This window comes from Rhinopithecus bieti, unplaced genomic scaffold (assembly GCF_001698545.2).
Source record: "Rhinopithecus bieti isolate Rb0 unplaced genomic scaffold, ASM169854v2 scaffold_83366, whole genome shotgun sequence".
In the NCBI taxonomy this organism is placed as follows: Eukaryota; Metazoa; Chordata; class Mammalia; order Primates; family Cercopithecidae; genus Rhinopithecus; species Rhinopithecus bieti.
Window position 1 is genome coordinate 763,115 of NW_016832657.1, and position 10,831 is coordinate 773,945.

Here is a 10,831-nt window from a genome sequence, read left to right on the forward strand (position 1 = left end):
CTTCCTATTCAGGCACTGCCTGAGCTGATCCTGCTGTGCTCTTGCCATGGCCCAGGCCTGTGTGAGGGCCAGGCCAGCTTGTCCACGTGGACTGGTGTGCAAGCACTGGCCTGCAAGCTGAGAAGAGGACAGAGCCAGCCAACCCCCTCACAAGCAGCTGTCTACAGCAGAAGTCCTCACTCTTTGGGCTCTTAATTTCCTTCTCCCATTGCCCTGTCATTTCATAAAACGGTAGCATTTTCATGCCTGTGCCTTACTTCCTTCCCCTTTGGGAGATGATCTCATGTCATCTGAACAAAGGTTTAATGTAGGCTGTAGAGCCCTATCCACAGTCAGCTGCAGAGGACAGGTATGATGGAGAAGTGAATCTAGAAGGAATAGAAGCTCAATACAGCCAGGAATGTAAACTGTAGTCTGTAGAGTGTTCTGTGACCACCAGGTGCTCATTGTTTCAACCTCCCCATCCAGGGAAAAATGCCTTTTGTCTAATAGGCTGTCATATTGATTTGATGGAAATGCAGTAAGCCTTAGTCCAGATGAGTAGAGAATGTGGACTAAGATTCCACCAAAGCAACAGGTAAAGCCCTTCTGATTTTGTATCTACAAGGGGTCAATCAGTGGTCAAGAAGAGCCTGTGGAAGTTTGCAGTCTGCATTCCTGTTACTGCAGAAGATGGCTACAGCAGGGTAGAGCTAGGCTGTATGGGGCTAAATTAAGCACTGGCTTTTGTCCATTTGTGCTGCTATAACAAAATACCTGAGACTGGGTCATTTATAAACAACAGAAACATTTCCTACGGTTCTGGAGGCTGGGAGGTCTGAGATGAAGGTGCTGGCAAGTTGAGTGGTAAAAGCTGCTCTGCTTCAAGGTGGTACCTAGTTATGTTCTCACTTGGCAGAAGGTGGAAGGACAAAAAGCCACCAAACTCCATCAGTCTTTTTATAAGGATGCTGATCCCATCCGTGAGGGCTCTGCCTTCAAGACTTAATCATCTAAAGGGCCTACCTTTTAATATCTCATTGGCCATTAAGTTTCAGCACATGAATTTTGAAGGACACATTCAGATCATAGCATAGCATTCCACCCCTGGTTTCTCAAATTCATGTTCTTAACACATTCATTCCATCTAAGTCCAAAGTCTCCTGTAAACGTGGGTAAGACCAACTCAAGGTATGATTCATCCTAAGCCAAATTTCCCTCCAGCTGTCAAACAAATTACATGCTTCCAGAATACAATGGTGGAATGGGCATAGGATAGATATTCCCATTTAAAAGGGACAAATAGGAAAGAAGAAGTAGCTTAGTCCCAAGTAAGTCCAAAACCCACCAGGGGAAACAACATTTAATCTTGAGGCTTGAGGATAGTCTTTGACTTTATGTCTCACCTTCCAGCCACACTGGGGTGAGGGTTGGGTCCCCAAGGCTCCAGGTGGCTCCACCCCCATAGCTTTACTGGGTGAAGCCCATGCCCTGACTCTCACTGGTTGGAGTCCTGTGCATGCAGCTCTCCTGGCCTGGCATTGCACACTGGTGGCTCTATAGGTCCAGGGTCTCAGGGGCAGCTCTGCCCCAATGGCTGTGCTGGGCATTGCCTGGGAATGTGTTCTCTGTGGTGACCCCGCCCCATGGCATTTCTCTGCCTGCATCTGATGCCCCTCAGTCCTTGACATATATCACTCACTTGGTTTTCTGGCTGCCAAGTCTCTTCCTCCTACTCCACTAGCTCAGTCTCCTTTGCAGGCTCCTTCTTACTGCCCTGCCTTTTGTTAATGAAATGCTCAGTCTTTTGACCTCCTTAGTTCTCTATCTACAGTCAATCCTTGGTCCCATGTATTAATAACATTTAAACCCCAGCAACTCCCAAATTTATATTTCCAGTCTGACCTGACTTGATTACATCAGTTCAAGGGTTTTCATCCACAAGAATGTCTACGTGGTATCTCATTACATGTCCGAAACTGAACTCTTACTCTTTCCCCTCCATCCTGCCAGTTGCTAGGCTAAAGGCCTCAGAGTTTCCCTTGACTCTTCTTCTCTTGTACCTTACCACCTTTGCCATGAGCGAATCCTGCTGGCTCAGTCTTCTAAATATATTGAGAATATAATGCTTTCTTATCAATGACAATGCCAACACCCCGACCCAAAATGTCACCATCATCTCCCCTTGGATTACTGCATCAGCCTTCTGTTTTCCTCGCTCCCTCTCTTGCTTCCACCCTTGTGTACCCCGTGATCTAAATGCAACAGGGAAAGGGGTCCTGTAAGCTCAAAATCTTTTTCTCCCCTCCTCCCATCTCATTCAAAGTCGATACTCAAATCCATATAATGACCTGCAGGGTCCTACATCAGGTGCTGGCAAACTAGCTGGATGGCAAGTTAGCCAGCTGTTTTGGTAAATAAAGTTTCATTGGAACACAACCACACTCATATGTTACGTATTGTCTATGGCTGCTTTCACACTACAATAGCAGTATTCCCTAGTTATGATGGAGGCCACGTGACCCCCAAAGCCTCAAATATTTACTATCTGGCCCTTCACAGAACAAATTTGCTAACACTTGCCCTCTTGTGATCTGGCTCTGCTGCCTCCCTCGCTTTATTTCTGCTCCAGTCTTCTGGGGCCTCCTTGGTGTTCTTAGAGCCCACCAGGCAATCTTCCACCTCAGGGCTTTTTTTTTTTTTTTTTTTTTTTTTGAGACAGAGCCTCACTCTGTTGCCAGGCCAGGCTAGAGTGCAGTGGCATGATCTTGGCTAGCTGCGACTTCCACCTCCTGGGTTCAAATGATTTTCCTGCCTCAGCCTCCTGAGTAGCTAGGACTACAGGCGTGTGCCACCACGCCCAGCTAATTTTTTGTATTTTTAGTGGAGATGGGGTTTCACCATGTTAGCCAGAATGGTCTCAATCTCTTGACCTTGTGATCCGCCCACCTCGGCCTCCCAAGGTGCTGGGATTACAGGCGTGTGCCACCGCGCCTGGCCCATCTGTCTTTCGAAAAATGTTTTTAATTTGAGGCATAATTTATATTCAGTGAAATGCACAGATTTGAAGTGTACATTTTGATAAGTTTTAACAAATGCATTACCCATGTAACCTACCTCCTTTCAAGATACAGAGCATTTCTATCATCCAGAAAGTTCTCCTGTGCTTTAATCCTGTCCAGCACTCCCCCAGCAGCTGCTGAACGTGCCTGAGGACATTGGTACAGGACTCTGGCCTCCCCAAAAGAGCTGCTTGGACAAGTCTGCTTGGCTTACCCTAAATCCCAGCCTGCACTCTAAAAATTTCCATCTTTAAACTGGTTGTACCTATAACCCTCCTTCATCAAATAAATAAACAAATCCTGAGAAATAGGAGGACAATACCCCTTCCAGGCCCAGCAGCCCAGGAGCTAATATTTACTGTATACCCAAGCTTTTAGAAATATGACTCGCAGCCGGGCGCGGTGGCTCAAGCCTGTAATCCCAGTACTTTGGGAGGCCGAGACGGGCGGATCACGAGGTCAGGAGATCGAGACCATCCTGGCTAACCCGGTGAAACCCCGTCTCTACTAAAAAATATAAAAAACTAGCCGGGTGAGGTGGCGGGCGCCTATAGTCCCAGCTACTCGGGAGGCTGAGGCAGGAGAATGGCGTGAACCCGGGAGGCGGAGCTTGCAGTGAGCTGAGATCCAGCCACTGCACTCCAGCCTGGGCGACAGAGCAAGACTCCGTCTCAAAAAAAAAAAAAAAAAAAAAATTATGACTCGCATGGGTGGGTGCTGGCGGCTGCATCCCCTCCTCCTCCTGGTAGCCTCTATCAGCCTACAGTTTCCACAGAGCAGATCTAGCCGGGCAGCCTGAGCCTGGAAGTGCCGCGGAGCCTCCTGCTCATTCACCCTCACTAGGGTGGCAGCTGCACGGCAGCAACAGGGCTCACCCATTAAGCAAGAAGCCACTGTCTGGAAAGTGACACTCAGACCCCAGCCCGGGCAAGCGTGTCTGAAAGCCGCCTTCCGTCCAGTCCAACTGTGGAGGGAGGGGGCAGAGCATACAGGGTTCTACTGCCCTCTCCATCCTTTAGCCGTCCTTCTTCCTGGGAGAGAGAGCCACTCGTTAATTGGCCAAAGCCTTCCTGAGGGCTGTAAGTTTGACAGGCTGGGTGTGTGTGGGCCAGCCATGCTAGAGAGACAGGCTGGTGTGTCAGAAGGCAGCCACCTGGCCAGAAGAGGGTCAGCCCCTTTGGTGACCTCCTTCCCCTGGCTGGACACAGCGTCCTGCACTCTCCCCACGTGAATGCTCCACTCAGCGCTGCTTCCAAGGGCAGGGTTCTAACCCTATGAGTGGGGACATTGTGTTAGTTTACAATGGGCCACGGTTTCCTCTGACATCTCCAACTCAGAGGCAGTAGAGAGGAGAAGAGAAATTCCCTGCACCTCCTCCCTCCTCGGCACCCCCACCTCTGCACACATCCACATATGGAGAGCCTGACAATGGTTCCTGGGAGTGCCACCATCTGCTTCTCCTTTCCATGCCTGCAGCAGCCATGCCCACTGTCCAGACCCTCACCCGCCTGGCTCAGTAGGCGCTGCACTGCCTCTGGTCCTGCCCCTACACCTGGGCCTCTGTACCCATCAGTTCCCCCAGTCTGGTTCTTTTTTCCCCCAACAAGTAGGGAGCATGTAAGGTCATCTGTTGGATGGGGGGAGAGAATAAGGTGGGCCTGTGAGGATGAGGAGAAGCTTATGGTCGTGCTGGACGCTCAGCTGAGCAAGTCCATTGGCTGCCTACCCAGTGGTCATCCCGCTCCCACCCTCATTTCTTCTTTGTTAACAAAACCTTGACTTCATTAAATATTGGACACCTATGAACTTCATGGACCCTTCTGCAGCCTCCCTGCCATATAATGGTAAGTCTAAGTCAACCCGAGTAATTTCATTCCTCTGGCCAATGATTGCTTGGGGTGTGGGCATGCGCTGCCTCTTCACCTCAGCCTAAGCCACAGCTGCCCTCTGCACTTACCATGCAGACACACTGGGCCAGGGAGAGCTCCATCTTGATGGAGATGAGCTGTGAGGGCCTCTGCTGGTGGCTGGGTAGATCAGGTAGCTATAACAGGTTTTGTTCAGAAGGTCATCCATCAGCTTCTCCTCAGCACTGGCCATGTGGTAGTTCCCTGGGATAACACACAGACCTGCTGCGCCCTTGTGCAACTGACCCTCACTGCAGCTGACAGCCACAAAGGGGAGAGTCGAAAGGGCCAGGGACCACAGGTGCCCTGAGGGCCAGCTGAGGCAGTTCATGAAGGTGCTGGCAGGCCTGTCTCTCCTTGGGAACTTCAGATGACATTCAAGACAGAGCTCAGCTTTCTCCTCCCACGCCATACCTCTTCCTCCTCCTCTTCCCTTGAGCAATAAATGGCATCCCACACTCTACACATCTGGTACAAAACTGGGTATCTCTTCCTGACCTATCCCTTGGTTCATCCAAGTAGCCACCAAGTCCTGTCTATTCTCCCATCTCCACCGCTACAGCCATGTCCCTACCTCCCCAGTCCTGCTCTCCTTCTGGTCTCTCCACCTGCACTCTTTCCCTGTCATCCATGTACCATACAGTGCCAGACAGGTCTTTCTATAGCAAACTGGACTAGGCCCCTTCCCTACCCACAACTCCAGGAGTTGAAGGTGGAGTTAAAACTCACATGTTTTGGCTCGGCATTCAGAGCTTTCCCCCTTGGCCCTGGCTTATCCAGAGTGCTCATAGTGTGGGTTTGGTGCAGAACTGGGTCTGAGATGGTGCTTTCCCTAAGAAGAAACAGGGCTGAGATCAGGGGATTTTCCGGGTTCAGAGTTAGACCTAGGGAGTGCAAGGTTCCTCTGAGACACCAAGTGAAGGGGTCTGGCTGGCAGCTGGCTCCTGGTCTGGAGCTTCAAGGAGAGGTCTCAGCTCAGAGCCACATTCAAGAGCCAGCTTAAATGCAGCCTCCTGCAGGGAACCCATGGAGCTTCCACAGCCTCAGATCTGCCCCTGCATACTCCAGATCTCTTGCCAATGGTGTTCGGGTTTTCATGTCATCTCCCTCCCATGTCTGGGAGTAAAGGTGAGGTGCAGGGATCTGCAGGGACTTGTGTACTCTGGTGTCCTCAGGGAGAATGTATTAGGTAGAGGGGAGGAGGCTTGGAAAGAGGGAGACTCAGAGGAGAGTCAAGGACATCTGAGTAGGCGAGCCTGGGAGCAGGAAAAGGGATGAGAGTGAGCAGAGGAAACTGCTGGGGTAGGGGAGCAGGTGGAAGGATCAGGGAGTGAGGGGGGTTGGAGAGGTGGGGGTGGGGATGCTGGTGAGGGGCTGCCTGCCTCCCACAAGGGCCAGTTCACCTGGTCGCCCCAAACCCCTCCCTCTGAGGGTGGGGCCAGAGGGCCCAGAGCACAGATCAACCCAATTGAACAGGCCTGAGGTGGACTCAGGTGGGTGCTGGACTGGACTCCCGGCCCTGGGGAGCAGCCGCCACCCTGCCTATTCCATCCACTTTCCAACTCACTGCCTATTGGAGCAGATGCAATATGGGTGCCTTCTGAAAGATGCTCCCGGTGCACCTGCTGCCTGCTGACCCTCCCCCAGACGGACCCGAGCTCTCCAGAGTGGGGTCCTGTGGAGGCTTGGCCTAGATTCTGAGCCCTGCCTCTCATAACTGGGACTCCTCCCCCCGAGACAGCTGCTTGAGTACCCTGGAAGCCAGTCTGTAGCCTCAGGCTAGAGATGGATCCCTCCCACAACCCTTCTTTATCGTATCTATTTGGACTGACTGCTCATTTCATAGAGAGGGGTGTGTCTTGCCCCAGCCCTTGTGGCATATTTAAGGCAGCTGTGGCGTCAGAATCCGCAGCTCCTATCCCCCAGTCCTGCAATACTAGGGGAGGCTAGATCCCACATCTCTGAAGTCCCACCGGACTGTTGCGAGGTGGCTCCCGAGTCCAGGGCTGCTCTGAGGGCTGTGGGGCTCATGCTCCAGCTCCGAGCCCACCTGGTGTGCTCAAGTTGCTCAACTTTGGGCCTGTCCTGCCTCTCCGGCATTCAGCTGACCCCGAGGGACCCTCCCTTATCTTGACCACCAGTTACGGGCTCTAAGAGGTTCCCAGAACCTTAGACCTTTTGGCCCAACCCTCCATTTCTCAGCTGGGGAAACTGAGACCAAAGAGGGGAAGCAACTTTCTCAAGGACCCCCAGCAAGTCAGAGGCAGAACTGGGTCTAGGAGCCTCTTTCCGACAGAGGTCTTCCCTGACCCGTGAGCCTTTACTGCCTGGTTAACTTTCCCATAAGGAGACTGCCCTGCCGAGACTGGAAATGGTGCTGTCCGGGGCGGTGTGTACCCGTGACTGCGCCAGTGTTTGTACCCATGAGTGTATGTGGAGGTGGGGGTGAGGGGTGTGAATAAACAGCAGGGATGCTAGGGGCTGGAATGCACTCTGCCTCACTCCAAAAAGGGGCGCGGGGGAGCCCAGCCCACCCCAGTACATGCTTAGACTTTCCAATCTGCAGAATGCCTGTGAGGCCTGCTGGGCTCAGAAGACAAGGGACAGGCCTTTCCCCCACAGATGGCAGGGGTGGCCCAGGATAGGTGAAAGCTTCTGCAGCACTGTTGGGGATCACACCCCAGCCCATGGGCTGACAGTTAAGTAGAGAAGCCGCCACTAGGGGTCAGTCATGATCCAGCGATTCTGATGCGCAGGGTGTCCCACCTGCCTCTGTCCAGGGTCTTGTCTTCCAAGCCTCCTTGGGAAAAACTACTCCCTGGCAGAAAAGGGCTAATAATTTGAGAGGAAGCCATAGCTTGAATTGTAAACGGTGTGTGTGTCCCGTTTGAAAAAGCATATCCAACCTAAACATTTATATTGAAAAAATGGAAAGATATACCCATTGTTTTGGAATACAAACTACAGAAAGTAACAGTTAACAGAATCTTACTGCAAAGATAAGATTCTGCATCTGGAAAAGCAGAGTGATTTTCAGCTGGGCTGTGTGTCCTTAACTGAGGAAGGGAAGATGAGATTTCCGTTTATTAAAAGGCAGCTATGAATTTACCTTTTATAAAGAGCTTACAATATATTAGTGCTTCTTCGATCATGTGTCTGAATCACCCAGATGCCTGTGTAAATGCAAATTCCCAGGGATTCTGATCCTGTGAGCCTAGGGTGGGGCCCAGAAATCTGTACAGGGTGGTGCAGGCTGCCCCAAGACCGCACCTAAGAAACACTGCAACTGGCCCCTACACACATCCAAGTCCCCGGACATGTAGGCAGGCATATTATCTCCATAAAACAGATGGGGAAACTGAGGTCCAGAATGGGGAAAGAAATGGTACAGGGCCACCCAGCAACAAGTAGCAGAGCCATGATACACCCACTGCCTGTGGACACCATCTCTGATGACAGCTTCATCTCCCTACAGGAACCTTGCCTACCCCCACCCCTACCTCCCACCACCCCTATGGTGGGTCTCTGTCCAAGGAAGATGTAGCCCTGGTCCTCTAGGCTGACTGGGTATCAGAGGAAAAGCCTGGCCCAGAGTATAGGAGCTAGAAGGGCCCTTGGAATTCAGGTGGGGAAACTGCGGCCCAAAGAAGGCAGTGGCTGGGCTTGGTGGCTCAAGCCTGTAATCCCAGCACTTTGGGAGGCCGAGACGGGTGGATCACGAGGTCAGGAGATTGAGACCATCCTGGCTAACACGGTGAAACCCCGTCTCTACGAAAATACAAAAAACGAGCCGGGCGAGGTGGCGGGCGCCTGTAGTCCCAGCTACTCCGGAGGCTGAGGCAGGAGAATGGTGTAAACCCGGGAGGCGGAGCTTGCAGTGAGCTGAGATCCAGCCACTGCACTCCAGCCTGGGAGACAGGGCCAGTCTCCGTCTCAAAAAAAAAAAAAAGAAAAAAAAAGAAGGCAGTCCTCACATTTGAACTCTGCCTGGAGAAGGGCTGGGTCTCCTTCCTGAGCGGTAGGTTCGACTTCCCTAGCTTGGCCCTCAGTCAAGGTGACTGTCCAGACCCACCACACCTCGAGGTGGGTGACCAGAAGCAGCGGTGCCATAAAATGCGTTTCCTGGGAGATCCACCCGGAAAGCGCAAAACATTCCAGGGCTGGTGATTTGGGCAAGCCCCCTTCCCTCTTGGCCCAGTTTCCCCATTTCTGCAACAGCTGTGTTAGAGGAGACTTCTCTCTGAGACTGAGCTGCAGATTTGCTCCCGGGTGCCTACACTGCCCAGGTTGTTGGCTCCTCTGCCGCCATTCTTCAAGAATGGCACCTCTTAGGTGAGGAAGGAGCCTCGGCCCTGTCAGGAGTGGGAGTTGGTGCACCCCCAGCCTCCCAGACCACTGGGGATGACCCGGGCTGCCTACAAAGATGGTGCCATCCATGGCCGCTCCCCAGCCTGCAGACCCCCACCATGGAGGGTGACACCGGCTCTCGCAGTGGCTCTGAGAAGAGGCAGCCCCCACTCCAAACCTGACAGAGCCATCCAGGCCTTCCCGCACCCCAAAGAGGCTTTTAGGAAAATGAATCGTCTCAAGTTCATACCCATGGGTGTTGCTGAAAGAAAGGACAGTGTGGGGTGAGCTGGCATGAGGGAGTGCTGCTCTCTGCAGACTTTGCAGGGAGGTCACTTAGGAAAAGAGAATGGAATCTGGGAGAGTGAATAGCTCAGGGTTAAAGGGAGGGGGTGGGGCTGGAGTGGGCTGGCTGTGTGCTCTCCCTTGGGCCTTCCAGCCTGGGCTCAGGTGATTCAAGGGAGCAAGCACATCCCTCTCCCAGCCAGAGAGCTCTTGCCACATTTTGGAATCAGTGCCATTCCCTTGGGGGTTGGGGGGCAGCCCCTAACTCGGGACCTGGCTGGAATTGCTGCCTCAATTCTGGATCCAAAAGGGCCTCTGGCAGCTTCTCCATCTCCCTCTCAGTCCAGCCCCCTATCTCCTTCCTCGTGTGGACCCCAACAGGCAAATCTGACAACGGGAGGATCAAGGTAGGAAGGGTAGGGTCTGAGGGGGTGACCATCTTAAAACTGCAACTCTGCCACCTTCTCTCCAGTACTCAGTCTTGCTTTCATATTGCCCCTTCCACATCATTTTGCCATCATCTAACATGTTGACATATGGTCTTTAAAAATAGTAACATTGCTGAGGTGGAGCAGACTTACCCTTTGGGATGGTTTGGAGAAGTTAGAGCGCTTCCTCTCTTCTGCAAACTGCAGCAGAAATAGGTAAGATATATAAAGTAAATAAAGGTCAGGCATGGTGGCTCACGCCTGTAATCCCAGCACTTTGGGAGGCTGAGGCAGGAGGATCACTTGAAGTCAGGAGTTCAAGACCAGCCTGGCCAACATGGTGAAATCCCGTCTCTACTGAAAAAAATTACAAAAATTAGCTGGGTGTGGTGGCAGGTGCCTGTAATCCCAGCTACTCAGGAGGCTGAGGCAGGAAAATCTCTTGAACCTGGTAGGTGGAGGTTGCAGTGAGCCAAGACATGCCACTGCACTCCAGCCTGAGCGACGTAGTGAGACTCCATCTTCAAAAAAAAAAAAAAAAAGGAAAAAAAGAAAAGAAAAGAAAAGAAATGAAGGAAATAAAATTTTAAATTGGAAAGAAAATTCCCGTATTTTCAGACCATATAATTGTCTATGAAGAAAATCCAGAAGAATATACAGATAAATTATTAAGACTAGTAAGAGAGTTAGCAAGGTTACTGAATTCAAGATCAACTTAAAAAAAATGATTAGCATTCCTATACATCAGTAATAACAAATTAAGAAAATGTAATAGAAAAAGAGATTCTCTTCATAATAGCAACAAAACCCTAAGAATATATCT

General features: G+C 51.5%; 1 pseudogene; it reads right to left on the minus strand.

The window, feature by feature from the left end:
- Positions 1-5,947: 5,947 nt before the first annotated feature.
- LOC108524564 (uncharacterized) lies at positions 5,948-10,019 on the minus strand (annotated as a pseudogene).
- Positions 10,020-10,831: the final 812 nt, after the last annotated feature.